Source organism: Artemia franciscana, unplaced genomic scaffold (assembly GCF_032884065.1).
Source record: "Artemia franciscana unplaced genomic scaffold, ASM3288406v1 Scaffold_2042, whole genome shotgun sequence".
NCBI lineage: Eukaryota > Metazoa > Arthropoda > Branchiopoda > Anostraca > Artemiidae > Artemia > Artemia franciscana.
Genome location: NW_027063084.1, coordinates 20506 through 45725, shown reverse-complemented (window position 1 = coordinate 45725; position 25220 = coordinate 20506). Strand labels below are relative to the sequence as shown.

Here is a 25220-nt window from a genome sequence, read left to right as displayed (position 1 = left end):
CTGTGTCATCTCTAAAAAATTAAACTGTATCAGGTGTATTTTGATATAAGATACTTCTAAGACTTTTAGCAAGGGGGCAGGCATTTCTTCACAATTTATACAATGTGTAAAAGAGCACCAGGGGGTGAGATTGAAAAAAAAAAACTTTCAGGGATGGGTCTAAAGGCTAAAGTATGTTCTGGGAAGGTCTGCTTACATGGAGTACAAAGAAACTGTTTCACAGCTTTCCTCAATCCACTTTATAAGGTTTTAAAGATATGCAGACATTTCCTAAATTTTGAAAAAAAAATATTGATATGGCTTAAAATGCTACTCAAATAAAAGGAATTGCATTTTAAGAGCTAAAGCCAGAGTAAAAGAAACTGATAATTAAAAATTAAGGTAAATCTTGTTTTGTCAAAATTTCAATAGTATAGGTATAGACCTTTTGAGTAAGCAATTATCTAAGACTTAGAAATCAGAAAAGGGTTGACATAGAAGCCTTTCAGCACCTTCCCAGAGTGTTTTTGACCCTGGATTAAAAACTGAGTTTTATTCTTGTAACCTATTCCCTTTCCAAGATAATGAAAATTAGCTAAACTAGAATTTTACGTATTTTTTGCTTTGGATTCATTACTGGAAGTTCTATTTTCCTGACTTAACCCATTTCTAAGATAGCAAACAGTAGCCAAACTAGAGTTTGACCTGAAAGTTTATCCATGGCCCTATAGGGTAAGGCTGAAATGTAAAGAGTTCTGACAAAGATGCAACATATCTTGAAGCATCTAGTAAGAATAGTAATTGGATTAACAATGCTTTATAACCACTAGGGTCTTGCTTCATCAAGGTTTTATCTCTGAAGCCAAATTACCAAGCTAAGGTCAAGTCTAGGGCATCAAAAGGATGAAACAAAGATTTCCAAGTATCTACATAAGTTTTCAAAAGCATATTCAAACTCTTGACTTCCTGTATTAAGGCCTATGTGAATCAAATTGCAGGATATAACCCAACATTTATCCAAATAGCCCTAATACGAAAAAAAAACAAAATTAAACCTTACTTTTGCGTGGCTAGAATTCTATTTGTCAGCTTATAATTCTTATTTTATATAGACTTATTTATAGCCTACGAATTCTTCTTTTCGAAATCTACGCCTGAAAAGGTCAACCAACAATTATGAATGGTAGAACCCTACGGTTAAAAACAATGACAGTTCTGGTTAAATTAGAGTTCAACCAGTCAATTGTTTCACGCAAAATCACTTTTCATGACAACCTGGTTTGTCACTGTTTCACGCAAAAACAGCGGTTGAGCTCAAACAGTCTCTTTGGTTGACGCGAAAAAAGGCCTTAAGACCAGTTTGAAGAGAGTACGCTTGAATGCACGGCCAGGCCCCACCGATAAAGCCTCTTGGAAAAAGGTTATGGTAAAATTCTAGTTAATTGAATTCTTGCTATCTCAGAAAGGGTTTAGGTTAGGCAAATGAAACTTTCAGGGATGGGTCTATAGGCTAAAATATGTCCCGGGTAGGTATTTTAGAGTACCCATCTCCGCTCCTTCTCCCTCTAGAGGGCCCTGAAATTTGCCTACATGACACCTATTAAAATTTCCACAAAAAATATTTTACCTTAATTTTCAGTTACCAGTTGCTTTTTCTCTGCCTTTAGTTCTGGAAATAGAATTTCTGTTATTTGAGTAGAATTTTGAGCTATATCAATGTTTTTTTTCAAATTTAGGAAATGTATTTGTATATCTTTAAAATCTTATAAAATACAATTGAGTAAAGTTATGAAGCTGAAAACAATTTTATTGTACTTCAATTAAGCAGAAGATCTATTTTGCAAGGTTTCACTTTTATAACACACATATTTTCAGAGGTCATTATAGGTCAGGGCCATCTAGAGGGAGAAGGAGTAGAGGTAGTTGCTTCAAAATACCTTCCCAGGACATATTTTAGTCTTTAGATTCATACCTGAAAGTTTCATTTCCCTAACATAAACCCTTTCTGAGGTAGCAAGAAGTCAATTAACTAGAATTTTACCAAGGTTATTTATAGTGAAAAATTTTCCCCATCTACCCTATCTTGTCTCTAGCTAGCTAATTTTGTTGATCATTATAAGCGTGTGTTCAGTGTATTTAATAGTTTTCTTCAGTCTTTTTATTATAAGTTGCTTAAACCTTTTTTACCATACCGTCTGCTGCAGGCTCATGTCCAGCCTTTAGGAATATCTGAAATTTGCCGGGCCTTAAGAAAAATAAAGCGTTCAAATAGCCTTGATAGCCTTGATCGGCCTTTCTTACCGATTTTTTGCTTATGATTGTCCTGCTCTACTTAACCATCTACAAATATTTTTCCAGTCTTGGTTAGCATAGTCGCTTGTTCCTGATAGTTTCCTTTGTGGCCGTGTAACGTCTATTCAAAAGCGAGGCAAGGACCCCACGTCATGTGTGAAATATCGCCCCATTACAGTATCGTGTTTCTTAAGTAAGTTGCTTGAACAATTGTTACTACCAGAAATTGAGTCGAATTGTGATTTTACGCCTTTTCAATTTGATTTTCGGAGGAGTTTCGGTTGCTCCCATGCTCATTATGTTTTAAGCCGACTCATGAAAGATTCTGTAAAAACTGAAATGTCTGTATACTGTCTTACTGTTGATGTTTCTGGAGCTTTGGCAATGTTGTGCACTCTCAGGCTCTATTTTCCCTTGCGTCTTCGGGCGTTAATGCTTCCGTATTAAGTTTATTGTCTTATTGGTATTCAAAGTCTAAAATTCAAGTTACCTGGAATGGCCAAATATCTGACCCGGTAGAAATTAATAGGGGAGTTCGGCAAGGTGCCGTATTGTCTCCTAGTATATTTAATTGCGTGCTTGCATCGTGCCTGCGTCCCCTTAGAAGTTCTATCTTTTCCGGTAATACTGGTTTGTCTTCTATTGCATATGCAGATGACATTCTTCTTGTTGTCCGGACTCGCCGCGGATTACTTTCTAATTTTACTATATTAACCAATGAACTATCTAAGATTGGATTGTCAGTTAAGCGTCTAAATGCGAGTATATTTGTTTTAATAACACTTATGCGGTCGCTCCATTCGTTACTGGGACTGCAGTTCTACCATGTTCTTCTTTAGTTAGTTGGCTTGGTATGTGTTTCGGCCCAACACTTTCCACTACCTGTTCATCCCTAGTGAATCAAGCCGTGAAAAACCAATGTGTCGCTTACGGAAAAATATCCCCAAACAAAAGCTGTTACAACCGCAACGGTTTGTGCATGATTTATAACGCTTATTGCGCCCCTGTGCTTTTGTTTTTATCAGGCATGGCTTATCTCTTTCGTGCGAAAGATCGGCATACTCTACGTACAGCTTATTTCAGATATTACAAATTCCTCCTCCGGCTTCCTAGATGGCACCGAAAAAAAAACAAAAAAAAAAAACAATTGCTCGATTAGGTTTAATTGATGTGCCTTCTCGGTTTCGGTCTTCCAGTGATGATTTATGTAAAAAGACTATCAACCTTATTCACATTTATGACCCTCTGCAGCCTTTTTTTCCATATTGATACTGGTTAATTAGTCCATGTTGTCTTTTGTTAGTTTGATTTTTTTTTTCTTCGCTGTTTTATCGTTTTTGTTTTTGTTTATTTATAATACTCCGTACTTTGTGTTTTTTATACTTTTATGGGTAACTAAGTTCATTCATTCATTCATTCCAAGTTAGTTTCTTTCAATGCTGTTATTTGGAAAGACTTATAAGCAGATTTAACCAAAAAAAAGGAATGAAGAAAAAATGGTTTAGAAAGAAGGCAAATAAAGAATAATTAAATACAAACAGATGGGCCAAGTAAAACAAAATCGAAAATTTAAAACTTATATGTTTTGACTAATAACAAAAGAGTGCTTCAGATATCATACGGTATAATTTATGCCACTGAATCATTAACTAGTAAACTGTGATGTGTATCTCCGCAGACTCTCATAAGGTCGTTGATCTTTGGTATTTGATTAAATAAAAAATAACAAGTTTCTTGGAATCGTACAGAGCAAGGTGTTGAGGAGGGTAAAACCCCTTTCATATACGAAATAATTTCTGTTCGTTTTAAGTCTTAATGTCACCCTTTACTTGTAGTTAAAAAAACTTACTTTTTTTATTTAATTTCTGAATGTTTTTGAATTAATGAATGTTATGATTTTGACTCACCACACATGAATAATAAAAACAAAATTTGCATATTAGCCTACTTTTTTTTTTGCTAAATGGCTTTCTCATAATTTTGATCGGAAAATTTTGATTACAAAAGGGTGGAGGAAGAGGCCTATTTCCCCTCCAATTTTTGATTACTTAAAAATACTAATAGATTTTTTGTTTTACGAAATTTTTTGTTAGTAATAAATATACGTAGCTTACGAATTAACTTACGTAATGAACTTCTATATTTTTTATTTTCATTATGTGTATGAGGGGGCTCACCCCCTCGTCAATACATTGCTCTTTCACTAAGGCTTAAATTTTGTCCCAATTCCTTAAGAATGAACCCTGAATCATAAAGACCGTAGATTATATAGTTGAAATTAATAAAATATTTTAGCGCAAAGAGCAAGGTATTGTGGAGGAGACGAACCCCATTACATACATAGTATTTTTTGTTTGTTTTAAGTTCTGATGCTGCTCATTACTTCCAGTTTAAAAAATTATTTTGTTTTTTGTTTTTTTTTTAATAATGCTAGAAAATCCTGCACCCCCTTCATGAAAATTATCACCCTCATGATAAATTCCTTCATGGAAAGATCATCCCCCATAACCCCTCCCCTTCCCCCATCCCACTCCTACCTCAAAGTGAAAAAGTCACCCTGAAAACATCTGCACACTTCCTAATAACCATTACTATATGTAAACAATGTTCAAAGTTTATAACTTGCAGACCCTCCTGTGGGAGATTAAGTCGTCCCCAAAGACATACTTATTACGTTTTTCGACTAAGCATAACAGAATGGTTATCTCAAAATTCTGTTCTTGTGATTTTGGGAAAAAATGTGCCTGGGAGCGGGGCTAGGTCTCCTCCATCTTTTTTGTCACTTAGATAGGGCACTAAAACTTTTAATTTCCGTTAGAATGAGCCCTCTTGCAACGGTTTAGGATCACTGGGTTGAGACGATTGTCCGTGGGAAAAACAACAACAATAAAACAAACAAATAAACATGCATCCTTGATCTGTCTTCTGGCAAAAAAATACAAAATTCCGCATTTTTGTAGATAGGAGATTGAAACTTCTGCAGTAGGGTTCTCTGATTATGTGAATCTGATGGCCTGATTTTCAGTGGTTCTTCTTATCTAGGGGGTGTCTCCATATTTTCTAAAATAAGGCAAATTTTTTAAAGCTCGTAACTTTTGATGGATAAAACTAAACTTTATAAAACTTATATATTTGAAATCAACATTAAAATAAGATTGTTTTGACACAACTATTGGTATCCACATTCCGTTTTTTTAGAGCTTCAGTTACTCTTCGGTTACTATTGAGCCGGCTCCTTACAACAGTTCGTTACCATGAACTGTTTGATCACTAAATGAGTATTTTGGAGTCAAACCGTCAGGCCTCTTCACAAACACATTTGCCTGAATGCACTTGGATATCCATGTATCTAATCCGTGAATTTTCCTTAATTTATCACATTTTACCAATAATCAACACGCTATATAATCTTATATGCTGGAACACAAAACATAGACTTCACACCAACATGCACAAGGACATCCAGTTTTGTGAGAAAATTCATCTTGCTTTAACTACATCACTATTGATTCTTAAGAACGAAACTAAAATTTTGATTTCCGATCGAATGAGGCCTCTTTTTTTTCTAACCAATTCTTGTTGACGAAGTGGCCAGGTTAAAAAGAGTAATATACAGAAGAAATATCTTTCTTTGCTAGAGAGCCCTAAAATAGGGGTGCTTTGATCGTTATGTCCACGATCTTTACATTTATCACTATTATTAAGAGAGTTAGACCTTTTGATATCCAACTGAATGAGCCTTCTCCTAATTTTCTGCCAGAAAAAAAAAAGAAAATTGTGAACCAGCATTTATTTTTTTTATATTTAACTTTACTCTTTACTTTCATGAGATAAATTCTGTTCTTAAAATAAATTTTAATTCTTCTCTTTTTTTACATCCAAAATAGATCTTACAAATTCTTTGTGAATCATCGGTGACGAGACTAAATATGTCAATTAAATTTTTATTAAAAGAAGCTTTCCTTCCCATATGTTTAAAACTTTCCCACAAAATACGTAGACTTTGTCACAGAGAGTCTGAGGGATATGTCAGTAACGATATATTCGAGAAGTTGCATAATTTCAATTAGAAATTTCAAAAATAGTGCCTGTGTTTCCGTTCCTCATATCCTTACGCAGACTTGCATTAAAACTATATACTCCAGCTCTTCCAAAAAAAAATCTAGTTTCGCTCTTAAGGGCCACGAAAATATTTTTCCAAGCTGTTACTTTGAAAATGAACTGTCTTCTTTAGTTTAAAGAAAGTAGTAGAGACAGATGAACAAGAATTTTTCGGAATTAAATCAACTATTCATTCCCCAAAATCTCTTTAATCTTTTAGTCACCTACCTCAGCTGCTTTCTTTGAAATGAAACAAACAACAAAAAACAAAGGGAAACATGGAGTTTAGTCCCATAGACAATTAGTCCAAGGAGTATAATATCACCGTTATCTTTGAAAAGTCACAGATAAAATATTTAAGTTTTTATTTCAATATGATATTCCAAAACTACTGCTTCACCATGAGCTCCATAAACTGGTTCGCACAAATTTTCATGGTTTTTCTAAAAGCTGTTCTGTTTAAAAATTGACTGAATTGCTCTTTTAGCTTGTCATCAAGTTTAGCGATGGATTTCACAAGATCCAAGTAATTATTACGACACTTGATATTTACCAAGTCAAACAGTTCGTGGTAACGAACTGTAGTAAGGAGCGACCCGGTTCAATAGCAACCAAAACTCTAAAAAATGGGGATTTGATATCAATAGCTACATCAAAAGAATCGCATTTTAATGATAATTTTAAATATATAAGTTTAATCAAGTTTAGTCTAACGCATCAAAAGTTACGAGCCTGAGAAAATTTGCCTTATTTTAAAAAATAGGGAAAAACAACCCCAAAAAGTCATAGAATATTAACGAAAATCTCACCATCAGATTCAGCGTACCAGAGAACCCTTTTGTAGAAGTTTCAAGCTCCTATCTACAAAAATGTGGAATTGCGTACTTTTTGTCAGAAGACAAATCACAGGTGCTTGTTTTTTTTTTCAGGGGTCATCGTATCAACCAAGTGGTCCTAGAATGTCGCAAGAGGGCTCATTCTAACGGAAATGAAAAGTTCTAGTGCCCTTTTTAAGTGACCAAAACTTGGAGGGCACCTGGGCCCCCTCCCACGCGCTTTTTTTCTCCAAAGCCAACGGATCAAAATTTTGAGATAGCCATTTTGTTCCGCATAGTCAAAAACCATAAAAACTTTGTCTTTGGGAATGACTTACTCCCCCACAGGCCCTGGGGGAGGGGCTGCAAGTTACAAATTTCGGCCAGTGTTTTCATGTAATAATGGTTTGGGAAGTGTACAGCGTTTTCAGGGGATTTGTTTTTGGTTTTGGGGGTGGGGTTGAGGAGAAGGAGCTATGTGGGAGGATCTTTCCTTGGAGAAATATATCATGGGGGAATAAAAATTCAATGAAAAGGGCACAGGATTTTCTAAAATTACTATAAAAAAAAACAATGAAAAAATAAACATGGAAAAGTTCTTTCAATTGGAAGTATTGAGCAGCATTGAAACTTAAAATGAACAGAGATTATTACGTATATGAGGAGTCCTTAAAATACTTTATTTTTTTATTTTTTATTTTTTAAATTACTTTATTCTACAGCCGTTCGGATTCAGTGGTCATTCTTAAAGAATTGGGACAAAACTTAAGATTTAGCTTAAAGAGGGAGGTATTGACGAGGGGAGAAACTCCCTCATATACATTTAAGAATAAAAATTTAAGAATATAAAAGTTTGTTACGTAAGCTAATTCTTAAGTTACGTATATATTTTTTACTAATAAAACATTCGTTAAAAATTAAAATTTATAGTTGCCTTTTTATGTAACCGAAAAATTGCAGGGTAACTAGGCTTTCCCCACCCCTTATTTCTCAAAATCATCTGATCAAAACTAAGAGAAAGCCATTTAGCCAAAAAAGGAATTAATATACAAGTTTCATTTTAAGAATTTATGTGTGGAGAGCCAAAATCAAACAAGTATTGATTCAAAAACGTTCAGAAATTACAAAAAAAAACTAGTTTTTTTAACTGAAAGTAAGGAGCGACATTAAAAACTTAAAATGAACAGAAATTACTCCGTATATGAAATGAGTTGTCCCCTCCGCAATCCCTCGCTCTTTACGCTAAAGTTTGACTCTTTGCCACAATTCTGCTTTTTAAAACAATTAAAAGCTTTAGCGTAAAGAGCGAGGGATTACGGAGGGAACAACTCATTTCATATACGGAGTAATTTCTGTTCATTTTAAGTTTTAATGTCGCTCCTTACTTTCAGTTAAAAAAAATAGTTTTTTTTTTATCTAATTACATATAGCAATTGCAATTTCTGTCCGTCAGTCTGTACATCGGTCTGTCTATCGGTTCAGGTTTTGCTAGTTTGGATACTTCTAGACAAGCTAGGAGGATGAACCTTGGAAACTTGGGACCAAACCAGATTAAATGAGAAATAAATGAAAAAGAACCATCTGGGGGGGGGGGTGCTAGTGGACGAGACAGTTGAGAAGAGTTTTATTTGCGATAAAACAAATGATTGTTGTTCTTATTTGTGTCACGTTGGTCTAGTGGTATGATTTTTGCTTTGAATGAGAGAAGTACTGGATTCGAATTCTGGAAGATTTCAATTTTTACATGAAGAAGATTTGAAACTAGATACATGATCAAATTAGTATTCCTCGATTAAACCATGGGTTGGCTTGTGGGAGCGGAAATCGTGAAAATTGATCTATAGATTGATGTGTCTATCTTACGTATGGGTGATCGAATTTTAATAAAACTTGATATATAAGAAGGTCACATGTCTAAGATGCTCTATTTTTAATTCAAATTCAGATCCAAGGACATTGGGTGTGGATGGGGGAAATGGAATTCTTGGAAACTGGAAATGTTGGAAAACGATTAGCGTGGGGATGTCGAGGTGAAACTTCATGCAAACAATAAGCACAAGTTCTAGGTATGTGATTGGCATAACCGCACCGAATTCAATCTCGTTGGGGGAGTTGGTTGGGGGGGGGGAGGATATTTCCGGTGCTTTAGTGAGTTCAGTGCTTCTAGACTAACAGCAAAGTCGAAAGCTCTACTACCGGGTCTAATTTTAGGTTCCGACTTCGTCACAAGTGCCATATGAGCTATTGGCTCTTGTTTGTCAACACTCACTCAATGCTTTGTTATGAGTAGATCAAAACTGCGCGATTTAAAATATTTTTTCAAAAATTTTCGTGGGCTTTGGTATTTTCATGTTGCTTTATATTTACGCTTCTGTGTTGCCAATCGTTTGTCCCTTCATCCAAACACGGTGTATTTACCGAAGTAGACATACTTGAAACTTTTTTGTTCCTCATTGTTTCTTAGGCATCTTATATTGTGAGTGTTATTAAATGACAACCATTGTCACTTTCTATAAAAGCTTCATTGGTCACTTTAACCGTACCCCTTGCAACAATTAGGGTTTGTTCTGATAAAATTGGTGAGTTAGGCCAAAAGTAAAGATGTGAGTTCATTTTGGTCTTTTTCTTTGTATCAGACTTTAACAGAATAATGATTCCTTTCTGCATTGCCAGTAGTATAGAAAAAATACCTCACGACAATGATCACTGAGGGGACTGTGATCCTGGCTGTAATATAGCCACAGTAATTGACAATTATGACATACATCGAAGCGTGGCGTTAGCTGACAAAGGCTGGGGCACCACTTCTGCATTTTTCATTCCAGCCAGATATATTATCAGTAAGAAACGACACCGCATTTCCACTTAGGATCTTTCGGACCTCTCAAAACTTCCTAAATTCTGAAGCTAACTTTCAAGTTCTTGCTCTTTTTACGTTTTCAGAGTTGTATATCCTTTCCAAGTCTCGCGCAAAAAAAAAATTCTGATTCAATACGTTTGAACAGAACACAACAGTTGACATCTGGTTGCAAACGGTAAAAAAAACAAAAAAAAAACAAGTCTTTTATATAATTACCAATAGTAAAAACTCAAATCAGTTTTATATTGGTATGACAAAAACAATAACAAAATTTATGAGCTAAATATTTAGTAAAAGAAGATGTCGAGTACTATTTGGAAGGATAAAAGAAATGGAATATCGCTGTTAGAAGAGTGCAGACTTGAAATAAAGCATGTAAAATAGTTTCCTTGTTGGACAAGAAAGTTATCAATTTATCCTACCAGTTCTCATTCATGAGTCAGTTGTGGATGAAGCCAGACAATTTCTTTTCCTTAACACATTTTTAAACTTTGACTACTATGGGCTGTTGTCTACTCTTTCCTAGAGTAGAGCTTTTACTGTGACCTTAAAATCTACTTTGTTTTGCATTTCTTACCCACAGACTGAAAATTATATTTTCTGCTTTTCATCCTTCGGTCACTTCAGTTTATCCTTCATTGTTTTTCAGTCTAGCTGTCTGTGGTGTCACTATGGCAGCATTTATTATTTTATTTTTATTTATTTACTTTTTTTTACAGCCGGGATTTCCCACGGAATATTGCTCGTTTGAATAATGTGATTCTAAGTGGTTCCTCACTTAGGGTGTAAAATCACCGAGACTCCAGCCTCAAAGAAGGCAAAAGAAAAAGTCCTAAGGAGGAAGTGGACGTCACAAGCTTACTTGATATATTTAAAGTAAAATTTGAAGCTTTTTGGATCACATTTTTTGCACACAATTTGGAAATAAAAATTTATCTTAATGTTTAGTGAAAATTCACTCTAACCTATTGGCTGAAAACGTAAGTGCGTGAGAGGAAGGGGAGGGGGGAGTATTATAAGCAATATATCACTTACAATGTCCATGGCCACAGTGGTCCGCCAATTTTATTATTATTGGGACATAATACAGCCATAATGTTTGCTACGTACAAAGTCGCTATTAAGATGTGTAAATGCAACTCGAATTAAACAACGGTGTATTTATAATAACTTTATTTATTTGTTGGATACAATGCGATAAAACATAAAGAAGCTTGCTGATAAGAAGTTAAAAATAAAAAGTTTCGTCACCTCTGTTTATATATCCAACACTTATTCAATTTGTATTTGAATAGTCTTTGCTAAGATGAAGGACCGTTGAAACGCCAAAAGTTAATGCTGCCGAAGATGGACCAAATTTCAAGGCACCAAAAGTTGGAATAAGGACACCCTGCAGACAAAATTAAAACAAAAAAAAATTAAAAAATTAACATTTAAAAAAAGGCAAAAATTAAAACAATCAAGCAACTGACGGAAAAAAAACTAACTAGGAAAATGTTACTCGGCTTTTTACTAGTCATAGTCTCATTTCAATAGGAGCTAATAGAGCGGTAGGCCCTATTCACATCACACTTCCCAAAAACTCACAACTTCAAAAGTTCAAAGGTCATTCAACTTATAAATAATATACCTCATTTATTGAAAAGTTGCATTTTGATAATAACACATGCATGCAAAAAATTGGCTTTTAATGTGATCCTAATACATCAGATCCGAAATAGGCTAAAGTTTGCCATTTCCGAAGCACCTCCTCCCCAAAAATCCCGTGTACGTGCCCGGGTTCAATTTTTAAGTCAGCGAGTTATATTGTCATATTTCAACTGAATTAGTCGTAGAACTCCTAAGAACGTAGCTCATCTAAGTATTCCTTTGACAAATGCGAGAACAGCTTGAGAAGCAATCAGAATCTATAGAAATTAAAAATACAAGTGGATAACCAAATTAAATCAAAATTTCCTCGTGTAATCTTTACTAATCTTGGAATAAAGTCTTCCACTGCAGAATTTGTGCATTAATTTTTTTCAGTTTGCTTGTTAGTTTTATTTGCATTTTATTCCTTGTTTCAAAAACATTACTTTTTTGCTGAATTTAAGAATCTTGTAATCCATAAGATATAGCTAACAAGATAGGATTTTAATTATGTTTTTTTTGCTTTTACCAATCTTTAATAGATTTTTGAAATTATTCTAAAAAGTAAAACGATAAAAAGAACATTATTTGTTTAAAAACGTCTCTTAAATAAAATACTAAAAATAGTTTTAGTATTTTAGATTTCGTCCTAAAACATAACTCAGAATATACATATGTAATTTAGCAAGAAAATATTCATGAAGACCAATAGTGAGGAACTAAGAAGCCATGGCATAAGAAGAAAGCACGCAAATTGATACTTTTCTATATCTTTATAGCCATTTTTCTGAATTCTAAGGGAACAATAAGAAAGTAATTAAGAAGGATTATAAACTCATTTTCAGGCCGTTTGATGCACTGATTTAAAGGACATATCTATGCAGATTCCTGATATTCAATCCGGTTTCACTGCTAAAATCGTTGATCAAAAGGAAGCAATTAATATTTAATCAGTGGAATCTCGATAAATTCGTTAATGTATGGAACATTTTTTATTCTTTTGCAACTTCTTCAACACATATTTATTATTTCATATGTTTATTAACATAGATTAGAGTTCTAATTTTCGAGGAAATGGTCAGGAATACCTTATTTTTTTAATTCCCAGAATGCTTGGACTGGCTTGGAAAAATCTCTTAGCTTATACATCAACCTTGACAAATAAAGTTTCGATGAACCCCATTCAGGTCTTTGAACATATTATTTGATTGTTAATCCCCCAAAAACTGTCATAAAGCCCCAGTGGTCAATGAAAACAATTTATGTGAGAAAACTGTAAGATCCGAATGTATTACAAAAGTACACATCTACTTTGTCAAATAAGTTTTCTATGCTAAGGGAAGAGTTGTCAATTAATAATCAATGGGAAAAGATCGTCGAATCCCTGAAATAAGTGGCACAAGAACTTGTGGGATATAATAGGAAGAAGAAAGACCAGTGGATATCTGAAAGTACCTGGGATATCATTGATCAAAGGGCAGAAGTCAAAATTCTCGTCGATAGGCATGAGGATAACACGACATGCACTACAGAATATCTAGATTACTTAAAAGCGCAGCATAAGCGTCTCGATAAACAAGTTAAAACACGGACTAGGAATGACAAGAGGATGTACCTCGAAACTATAGATGATCAGACTGAAGTAGCCACCAGGTGGGGAGATAGTCGTACTGTGTATCCTATAAAGAAGGAGCTTGCGGGTATTTCGAAGGCTTCTTCGAACCAAGTTGAAAACAAAGAAGGCATCTTATTAAACCAGACGGATGACATAATCTGACGCTGAATGGAGTATTTCAGCAAGGTTTTAAATCAAATGCCTCCCAGATCTTCTTTAAAAATCCGTGAAGAAATATTGTTCGATCTTGGAATTTTTTCCGAACCTCTCATGCTGAGTGAAGTAAAAGAGGCTCTAATAACTTCAAAAAACAGATAGGCAGCCGGTAACGATGGTAAACCCCCAGAACTGTTGAAATATGGTAGTAACACCCTAGAAGTGCCCATGTTTAAACTTTTGTCGCGTGTTTGGGATGATGAAAAAGTCCCGAGTGAATGGTCAAAGGCAGTAATTGTCAAACTCTTCAAAAAAGGACAAAATACTAAATGTGATAATTGGAGAGGAATCGGTTTACAATCAGTTGGTAGCAAAATTTTTTACCAAATTATTCTCAATATAATTCAAAGTAAAAAGTTCTGAGAGATGAACAACATGAATCCCGCCAAAACAGACCGTGTTGTGGCCTAATATTTCACCTGAGAGTCCTGCTCGAAGAATTTAATGAATGGCAAGTTCAACTACTCACAGTATTTATAGACATTCTCAAGGCCTTCGAATCGATACACTGCGAGACAATGTGTAAAATTTTAATGCATTATGGGATCCCAATCGAAATTGTCAATATAATTAAAACTCTATAACTCGATATTATGGGCGCAGTACAAACAGAGGGTGACTTAACTGACTGGTTCACTGTTCAGTCAGGTGTAAGGCACTGATGCATTCTATTGCCACTATTATTTGCCATAGTCATAGATTTTGTGCTTCGGGGATGCAGCTTCAGTAAGGGTCTACAATTAAACACATTAAGAATACTTTATGATGGTGCTTTTACGGATGATATTGCACTCTTCGCTCACGAATCAGAAGCTATACAACACAACATAAATGAACTTGGGTGTGTGGCGAATGCTGTTAGACTCTCTATAAACGCTAACAATACTAAATCAATGTCAAATGCAATCATTCCTGACTTAGCTGAAGGACTCTTGGTCAACAGCGAGGAAATTGAAGCACGGAAAGAGTTCAAATGTCTTGGCGGCATTCTTACGCGATGCTAATCCTGAAAGAAAAATTTTGTGCCAAATAATATTGGCTGGGTCTGCTTTCAATTGTTTTACAAATGTCTGGAGAAATAATAAATATTCCCAGTAGCTAAAGCTTAGAATTTATAATAGCTATGTCCTCTCCGTCCTTACATATGGCTGTGAAACTTGGAGCATCACTGCGCAACTAGCAAAACGACTGCGGACATTCGATAATAACTGCCTAATGAATGAATGAATTTTATTACCCGTAAAAGTATAAAAAACACAAAGTACGGAGTATTATAAATAAACAAAAACAAAACGATAAACAGGGAAGAAAAAAAATTCAAACTAACAAAAGACAACATGGACTACTTAACCAGTATCAATATGGAAAAAAGGTTGCAGAGGTTCATAAACGTCAATGAAGTTCATAGTCTTTTTACATAAATCATCACTGGAAGACCGAATCCGAGAAGGCACATCAATTAAACCAAATCGAGCAATTATTTTTTTTGTTTCGGTGCCATCTAGGAAGCCGGAGGAGGAATTTGCAATATCTGAAATAAGCCGTACGTAGAGTATGTCGATCTTCCTTACGAAACAGATGAGCCATGCCTGATAAAAACAAAAGCACAGGAGCGCAATAAGCGTTATAAATCATGCACAAACCGTTGCGGTTGTAACAACTTTTGTTTGGGGATATTTTTCCGTAAGAGACGCCTAGGTTTTTCACGCCTTGATTCACTAGGGATGAACAGGTAGTGGAAAGTGTTGGGCCGAAACACAGACCAACCCAACTAACTAAAGAAGAACATGGTAGAACTGCAGTCCCAGTAACGAATGGAGCGACCGCATAAGTGTTATTAAAACAAATAAACTCGCATTTAGACGCATTAACTGACAGTCCAATCTTAGATAGTTGATTGTTTAATATATTAAAATTAGAAAGCAATCCACAGCGAGTCCGGGCAACAAGAAGAACGTCATATCCATATGCAAAAGAAGACAAACCAATTAACGTAAAAAACAGAACTTCTAAGGGGACGCAGGCACGATGCAAGCACGCATTTAAATATGCTAGGAGACAATACGGCACCTAGCCAAACTCTTTTATTAATTTTTAACGGGTCAGATATTTGGCCATTCCAGGTAACTTGAATTTTAGACTTTGAATACCAAGACAATAAAACAATAGACAATAGACAATAAACCTAGTACGGAAGGATTCACACCTGAAGACGCAAGGGAAAATAAAGCCTGAGAGTGCACAACATTGTCGAAAGCTCCAGAAATATCAACTGTAAGACAGTATAAAGACATTTTAGTTTTTATGGCATCTTTCATGAGTCGGCTTAAAACATGATGTGCATTGGAGCAACTGAAACTTTTCCGAAGACCAAATTGAAAAGGCGTAAAATCACAATTCGACTCAATTTCTGGTAGTAACAAATGTTCAAGCAACTTACTTAAGAAACACGATACTGTAACGGGGCGATAATTCACACATGACGTGGGGTCCTTGCCTCGCTTTTGAATAGACGTTACACGGTCACAAAGGAAACTATCAAAAATAAGCGACTGTGCTAAGCAAGACTGGAAAAATATTTGTAGATGGTTAAGTAGAGCAGGACAATCATAAGCAAAAAATCGGTAAGAAAGGCCGTCGCCATCAAGACTATTTGAACGCTTAATTTTTCTTAAGGCCCCGCTAATTTCAGATATTGCTACAGGCTGGACATGAGCCTGCAGGAGACGATATGGTAAAAGCGGTTTAGGCAACTTATAATAAAAAGACTGAAGAAAACTATTAAATACACTGAACACACGCTTATAATGATCCTCAAAATTAGCTAGCTGGAGACAAGATAGGGTAGATGGGGAACATTTCTCACTATTAATAACCTTATTCCCGGAGGCCTTATCGGTGAAGCCTGGCCATGCATTCAAGCGTGCTCTCTTCAAACTGGCCTTATATTCAAGTTTACACTTTTGTTTCACAGAGAAAACAGCTCCGGACGAAGGTCGGTCACATGATATCCACATATGTAGCCAAAATTTGGCTTTTTGGTTAGCACATTTTACTTCAGGATCAACGTTCCAATTAGGTTTTCTTGTACCAATCCTAGCTTTATCCACAGGCACTGCAGCTTTCGAAGCTGATTTAAGGCAATTGACAATTTGAAAATAATAGCAATTTAGGTCAACTCTACTTGAAGACGAGGACACTGACGTTTGCAGCAGGTGATATGGCACTTTTATGGTCGAAAGTAAAGGAGTTAGCGTAGCAAGGCATAGTGGGACATTAGCACGATCCCAGTTCAACTTCGTATGCCACTTCGGCTGAGCTGAAAGTGTTTTGCCAGATAGCTCACAGGACAAATTACAGCTAAGAATAAGGTGATCGTCATCAATCTTCTCTTCGCCCACCCTGATAATCGATGATATTAAGCTGGAACTGGAAGAGATCACGCGATCCAGGTTCAATTTTGAACAGCCTCTATTATGAATATACGTGAATGGGAGGCTCTTAACTGCCAGGTGATATATGCTAAGTTGTGATTCTAGCAAGAGGATTGATCTATCGGAGGTACCAAGAAGGTCTCAGTTAAGATCAACAGCTAAAACCCAATTTAGATCTTTCAAACGTAGACTTTCGAGTAGAGACTTTAAACTGGAGCAACATTTAGCGAAAGATGTGAACGATGCTATAGAACGTCGATTGCAAGGTAAGTAAGCGTTTATAAAGGCGGTACTATCACATTGAATCGCTGAGATGTTATCATCACAATGAATCATAGAGGGCTTTGATGGGGAACGGAAAAAAATTGCAAGCCCACCGAAAGGGCGGCCTGTAGTTTTCTTGGCTTCTCGCGAAAAAATGGAGGACAGAAGATCGCTTCATACTAGAAACGTTCGATTTGGTCAAAAGATGTTCTTGCAAGAACACTAGGTTATGGACTAATAATTCATTAATTAACAAGTCTTCGTCTTTCTTGTCGTTAATATTGAGAGAAGCAAAACTTAAAATACTGGCTTGGTTCCTTTTGGAGAAGAGTTCAGAGTGCGTTTGATCACTGGGCAATTCACACTATAGGAAACATGAGCTTCACCGCAGGTGGTACATTTCGGAGCCTCTAAGCAAGGATTGTCTTTAGTATTGGAATGGCATCCAGAACAGTTAGAGCACTTCATCTCATTCGGGGCACATGGACAGTGAGCTAATGAATGACGGATACTTTGGCATCCAAGACACCGTCTGGGCAATTTCCTGTATTCCTATATTTTAAAAGACTCGTAACCCAAGCGCAGACCTGTAGCGATGGCAGATTTTAGTGCCGCGGAATCAAGGAACTCCAAACGGAATGTGTGAGAAGAGCCGATCTGGCTGGCCTCAACAAGACCAGGAATAACGGAGATAAGTAAGATCTAAGATCTATTTTGAATACATATTTAGCGGAGAGAATAAGAATTGAGGAGATTTTTAGCATGACAAATCATACCCCTATCCTTGAAGTCATTAGAAAGCGATGTTGGATGTATTGGGGGCACATGGTGTGAATGGGTGATGAAAGGCTGCCTCATGACGTATGGTGTTGTACAGCACCTGAACTCCACAACTCTGGAGACCCAAAATGACCACTGGGAGGATGTTAGAGAAGGAGGCAAAGTTGACGAGGTCTTTGATGGAGGAGTTTTGGTCATGGGCTCAGGACAGGTCGTCGGGTGAACCACTGTTGCTGCCTTTTGCACCCTCCGGCGTGGGAGGACCTAAATCTAAGTAAGTAATACTGTGCCTCCTTGATTTGAACGGTTTTTCATTTTGTCAAACAACTTGATAGAAAAATTCTATCTGCGAACAAATTTGTATGCGAACCAAGACTAGAATATTCAAAGCTACGGTTCAAATTTGGTTGTGAAACATGGGCGCTTCAGAGGGAAAACGAAGACCTGCTTTTTTTTCTAGGAGAATTGTCTACGAGTATTTTTAGATATCTGTTGGACTAGCTGTTAGTCAAACAGCAAGTAATAGGAAAAATAATAGTCAATCCTACTTTGTAGGGTTGTAATGAAAAACAAATTTAAGATGAATAGGACATTTTACAGCACGAAAATGACATATTGCCAAGGACTGTAATTTTTGGTCATCATCTAGGACCAAACAAAAAGAAGGTCATCTCTTAATCGGTGGAAACATGTACACCAATTTACAGAGAATTGGAACTTCTTGGGAGGTGGAAAAGAGTGAAACTAAAGTGGATTTAGGCAAAGTAAGAGGAGCGTGAACAATTGTGTTGGATTTAGGGGAATTGGTACAGCAGTGAGTTTTAAGTAGCATACGTAATGTCATTGGAAGCTCTTTTTTCATCAAAATAATTGTTTCAATCTATCTTGTTCCACCAAAATGCAATCCCCAATGAGACTAAGATCATTAGTTATTTGCTTTCAATTTATCGCTGATCATAGTGTACAGTTTGTGGTAAGGTACACTTGGCCGTTAGCGAAGGGCCCAAGAGCGTTTGTATATCCACCACAACATTGTTGTTTAGCTATATTAGGCACAATGGTCAGCTGAATTCTAAATTCAGTAGAAACGTTTACGCTTTTGCCAGGAGTTATAATCAGAATCTGTAGTGACGCAGACCCAACTAGATCAGGGCTCGGGCCTCAAAGGTCCATTGCCTCTATACCACAGGGGACTGAGCTTTCAGGGTCACCTAACCCCCACCCCAAGCCAAAACTTGAATTATACCAATAGTAGGACTTGAGCCTTCAGCAGACAGACAGAAGATTAAAATTTCAATGTCCATCCACTCTGCAGGTGGGGGCTTTAATTGTTTAATATTTTAGATAAAACTCCATTGATTCCTAGTTCTACACTAAAGAGACGATATTAAGTAGGTCACTGTTCCTCCCTTATAGGAAATTCAATCCCAAGGAAAATTAGACGTGCCCTCGTCCAAAAAATCAACGTTGATTAACTATAATTATAAAAACTTTACACTGAATGTTTACTCCTGAATAAGATCCTAATGTAGGGATCTGTAGGAATATTTTGTCAAAATACTTTCTAACGTTTTTATCCGTTCAGGATAAAAGAGAGATGGACCGATATGAAGCATAAAATCAGGAGCACTGGTTTCTGTTTTTGTGAAGTTAGCGGTATATCTGGGGGCGAATTTTCCCCTTGATGTATTACAATTTTCCATATCTGTAAAATTACTAGAATTCCACATTTTCAAAATTACTAGACTTTTCTACCTTGCATTCATGTAAGTTAATTTGCATTTATACGTAATCTCCCAAGCCCGAATAAATTTAAAACCATAATAATTGCAAAAATACGCACGATGAAATTACAAGTCTAGCTTTAAGTCGCTACTTTATCCTAAAAAGCTATATAAAAAAGAAACACAACTTGTTATTGCCCCATTCCTAAAATATTGTATCTACCACTATTTGTGGTAGATATTGTATCTACCACTATACTTATATAGTAGGGACAATTTTTTACACCCTAGGGGATACACCCAGACGTAGGTAGTTTCAGAAGAGCAGGTTGAAGTGGTGCCAGTTCGGACACCCAGCTTTTGAAGGAGACGTCAGGAATCTGCTTAGGTGTAAAATCCTCTGTGGTGTCAGTAGTGTAGGCTATATCTATGCAAATGGGCAGTAATTCAAGTTCAATGGTAATTACATCAGGGTTTGACGAAGTTACATGTTACGTCATAGGGAATGTTTTCTAAACAAAGCATATATTAATTACTCAATAGTTTTTTTTTAACTTCAGAATCTCATAGTGACGATGCAAACGTAATCTAATAGTTTTTTTCTATTGCTACACAACAGGCCGTGCTAGAATTAGTTAGATAAGCGGGAGGGGGTTATCAAGATTTATTTGAAGATGTTTTTCAATATATTTTAAGACATTTTCAAGATATTATTCTTCATTTTCTTAAGGACATTTTTAAGACTTTTTTAAGACATTTTTGTTCAAGACGTTTCAAGATTTCTTTGGTTCTTACGTAAGAGTGAATCTTTTTTATGTTAAGGATGACGCATTCAGACGTGAAACTATTTTCTCAGGCCCCGTGTGGGATCCCTGCTTGTAACTATAGAGGACATGCATGTGGGGTGTTGCGTAATGCACGTTGTATATTACGGAATACTTTTAAGATATTTGTTTTTCATGGATTTTTTCTCAAGGAATATTTATTATCTAAAGATTTTATCCACAGTAGGACTCGAAAAGAATTCCCCCTCAAGGGATTGGTGTGCTAGCTAGCTGGACCATGAAAGCCTGTCTAAAACTATGATTTGGCGACTACAACCTACATGATGACCTATTTTACCCAGGGAGAATCCCCTGTTCGGGGATAATAGAATGATTAAATGAATTGTCAGTTCCAATTTGGCTGCAATAATTGACATGCAGGATGAAAAACCACTTTAAAGAAATTACCTATATTTGAACTGCTCCTATATATTGCAATACTTTTTGAGAGTGTTATCAGATAATATTTCGGGTTGTTCTTAGCGCATTTTTTTCAGTTAAATTTATGAGCTATTAAGAACTATTTCTGAGAGGGCTTAGCGAAAATGTTTAGTTTTTATTGCACTATCAGATGCGCCTGCCTATTTCATTCCATTATTTTAAACTGTGATACTGGCAAAATAGGGAGCGGTCTCTGCTTTTTTGACATTAGCAAAAAAAAAATTCAGGGTAGAATTTCACCTGGATGTGTTACAATTTTCCCCTGGCAAATTACGTATCGGCGAAATTACAAGAATTTTTCTACGTGGAATCGTCTAATTTGCTTTATATTTATATGAATCTCCCATGCCGAAACAAATTATAAAACTATAATGATTAAACACTATAATTAATAATGTATAAATATAGCATTATGAGGCCAAAGTTCTAACTTCAAGGCGCTACTTTCTCTTGAAAATCTAAGTCTAAACGAAACACAACTTATTAGGGGTAAAGGGGTAACCCTTTCCCATAAACCTGTATCTACTACTCTATGATTGAGACGGGAAGCGCAACTTTTCACACTCTGAAGGACAAACCGGTAGGTAGACAGTTTCAAAATAATAGGGTAAACGGACCTGCCAGTTCGGGCACCCTGTTTTCGAAGGTAATATTGGGAATCTGATGCAATTTTTTTTAACGTCTGGATCAGAGTTCCGAGCACTCTAAAATGAGACACTAAAATCTCAGTCATGGACAGTGAAAGGCGGGTAACAACATTTTTGTGAAATGTTCCCATTTATGACAAGCTCCCATTATGGAAGTTTATGAGAAACTTCCCATTTACGACAAGCAGCAGGATTCTAAGCAAATTACGTTTGAAAAAACATCTCTAATAGCTCAACGCTACTTCTGGACAAGCACATTTTTTGGTTGGTTAAATGGATTCCCTTAACAAAAACTTCAGGGAATCAATAAGGTATACCGGTAATCCTCTTAAAGCTTGTCACTGTCAAATTTGAAATACCTCTACTAGAAATGCTATAGGCTTCCAAAATAGGATCGTATTCAATAAAATTGATGCACTCATTTTTCTATATTAAGCTAGTAGAAGGATAATGAAACATACCCACAAGCAATAAAAGACACCTGTAACGTTTCATTTTATATCTCGAACTAACACAGCAAAAAAAAAACTTACAGTAAGAAAATCCTTCACTTGTCTTGCCTTCACCTCTGCTTGTTTCACTTGTAGCGATTCTGCACGACCATTCCTGACTAGGTGTGCGAAATGTTCGCAATTCATTGTGAGAAGATCGAAACCTTTAAACTCTAAATTATGAAGAACAACATTAGGTATTTGTCTTAAAATTTGTGTTATGGAATAGTTGCTCCAGTACTTAATAATATGTAAAATATCCGAAATGTCTAATTAAGGGACAAATACACAAATATAAGTTTTACTAGAGAGATTATTTTTGCTGCAGTTCAAGTATAGGTGTTTACTAGGCCTACACATTTCTCAGGTCAAATTTTAACAAAATATCCATTTATTAAAATTATCTTAAATTTATAAATTATTGATTTGTTTCTTACTTTTTGATTTAAATGGTATACTTTTCATTAATCATTTTTATTTAGTTCCCTAATTATTATTGTTTAGTTGTTTTTAAATATATTTTACCGAATCGTTAATAATTTGCTAATTACTTTTATTCATAAATATATCCTCTAATTTATTTTAATAAAATTAAAATTTCTACAATCACAAAAGGATAAAACCGTTAGCTTATTTATTTAAAATTGTGTATCCCTGAAACTTCTGCGACAGAGGTAAATGGCCCCTTTGCCCCTCCCCCTGAAACCACCTCTGCTTTAAACCAATCAGGACTGTTGATTAACTAATACGAAAAACAGCAAAAAGCTTTTGTGATAAAAATAATTAGTGAATTTGAAGCTTAAAACGCTTACCATTCTGACAAAAACTATCACTTCACTGAAAAAAAAGCAACGCAAATAAAACAGGATTAGAAGTGGAAAAATCTTTGAGTAGCTTTCTTTTGGTAATTTTTCTCTGAGCCGCAAGCCCAACCCCTCCCCCAAAGCAACACGAATGCAAGGCACTAATTTTTACTGCGTGAAATTTGTGGATATAAAACATTCTTCGCAGTCCCACTGTCTGTGCATATAAATAGATTGTCCAGTTTACCGATTCTAGAACATACAACATATAATTATCCATGGGAACACAATCCGTATTAAGATATCTACCACATTCTTCTAATGATTATCCTAGAGCTTTGTTGATGGTGTTTTTAATTCGTCGCAAAGCTTTGGTGGGTTAATATTTAGCAAAAGTATTATTGGTACGCCTAGAGATCTCCTGGAGTTCCAAGGAATTTAAAAATTCTGACGGAGAGTTAACCGCTTCATCTGGCTCCAGAAATGTGTCGACTGACTTGTAAATGACTGCCTGGTCTCGAATCTTGGTCAGAATAATATTGTTGAATTGGTGGACGTCTTTGTTCTTGGCTGCCAAAATTGTTCGTTTAATTACCCATTTATGATTCTTCAAATTGGTCAGAATGTTCGGAAATACCTCTTTCTTTGTTTTTTTTTCTTTCTTTATTTTTTTCTTTTTTTCTTTTTTAGTTTTTTTTCAGTTTTTTCCTTTTGCTCTTTTTAGTTTTTTTTAGTTTTTTACCTAATTTATGTTTTTAGTTTTTTTCCTTTTTAGTTTTTTTTCGTTTTTAGTTTATCTTTTTTCTTTTTTTCTTTTTCCTTAGTTTTGTCTTTTTGTCTTTTTTAGTTTCCTTTTTTGTTGTTTACTTTTTTTTAGTTTTCTTTATTTTTAAATAAGCTGTTTGTGTGTCTGTCATTCAGACACATTCATGTTTGTCAACATCAGTTGACAAACATGACGTCAGTCGATACACAAACATGACGTCACTCGACACACACACACAAACACACAGACATCTTATTTATAAATATATATATATATCTATCTATATAAAAATAAGTTGTCTGTCTGTGGATGTGTGGATGTGTCAGGTGACGTCACCTGAAAAAACTGGATCAGGTGACGTCAAAACTGAAAAAACTAAAAAAAGGCAAAAACTACAAAAAAAAACTAAAAACTAATAAAAAAAATAAAAAAGCTAAAAAACTAAAAAAACTATAAAGGTAAAAACCAATAAAAAACTAAAAAAAAAACTGAAAAAACTAAAAAAAGGCAAAAACTACAAAAAAAAACTAAAAACTAATAAAAAAAGTAAAAAAGCTAAAAAACTAAAAAAACTAAAAAAACTAAAAAAAGGTAAAAAACTAAAAAAAATAAAAAATAAAAAAAAACTAAAAAAAAGGAAAAAACTGAAAAATAAGCTAAAATAAAGGTAAAAACCAATAAAAAACTAAAAAGAAAAAAAGGAAAAAACTAATAAATGACGACACTCAAAGAGAAAGCGACCAGGACAAAAGGAATGTTCGATTAGCAATCAACAAAGCACCGGGACACAGGGAGTATAAATGACGACCAGGACATAAGTAAAAAAAAAAACTATCTATATATATAAAAATAAGTTGTCAAACTAAAAAAAGGCAAAAACTACAAAAAAAACTAAAAACTAATAAAAAAGCTAAAAAACTAAAAAAACTAAAAAAAAAGGCAAAAACTACAAAAAAAACTAAAAACTAATAAAAAAAATAAAAAAGCTAAAAAACTAAAAAAACTAAAAAAACTAAAAAAAGGTAAAAAACTAAAAAAACTAAAAACTAAAAAAAACTAAAAAAAAAGGAAAAAACTGAAAAATAAGCTAAAATAAAGGTAAAAACCAATAAAAAACTAAAAAAAAACTGAAAAAACTAAAAAAAGGCAAAAACTACAAAAAAACTAAAAACTAATAAAAAAAGGAAAAAACTGAAAAATAAGCTAACATAAAGGTAAAAACCAATAAAAAACTAAAAAGAAAAAAAGGAAAAAACTAAAAAAAATTTTCATCTAAAAAACTAAAAAAAACTAAAAAAGGTAAAAACTAAAAGAACTAAAAAAGAAAAAAATAAATGACGACACTCAAAGAGAAAGCGACCAGGACAAAAGGAATGTTCGATTAGCAATCAACAAAGCACCGGGACATAGGGAGTATAAATGACGACCAGGACATAAGTAAAAAAAAAAATTAACAAAACTAAAAAGAAGGTAAAAACTACAAAAAAACTAAAAAGAAAAAAAAACTAAAAACTAATAAAAAAACTAAAAAATCTAAAA

General features: G+C 34.9%; 1 long non-coding RNA gene across 1 annotated transcript; it reads right to left on the bottom strand.

Annotated features, from left to right (window-relative positions):
- Positions 1-11192: 11192 nt before the first annotated feature.
- Positions 11193-22287, bottom strand: LOC136042797 (uncharacterized). Its single transcript, XR_010621437.1, has 2 exons — positions 22155-22287; positions 11193-11437 (listed from the first exon to the last, which is right to left on the bottom strand). It is a non-coding gene; the product is annotated as an uncharacterized LOC136042797 (long non-coding RNA).
- Positions 22288-25220: the final 2933 nt, after the last annotated feature.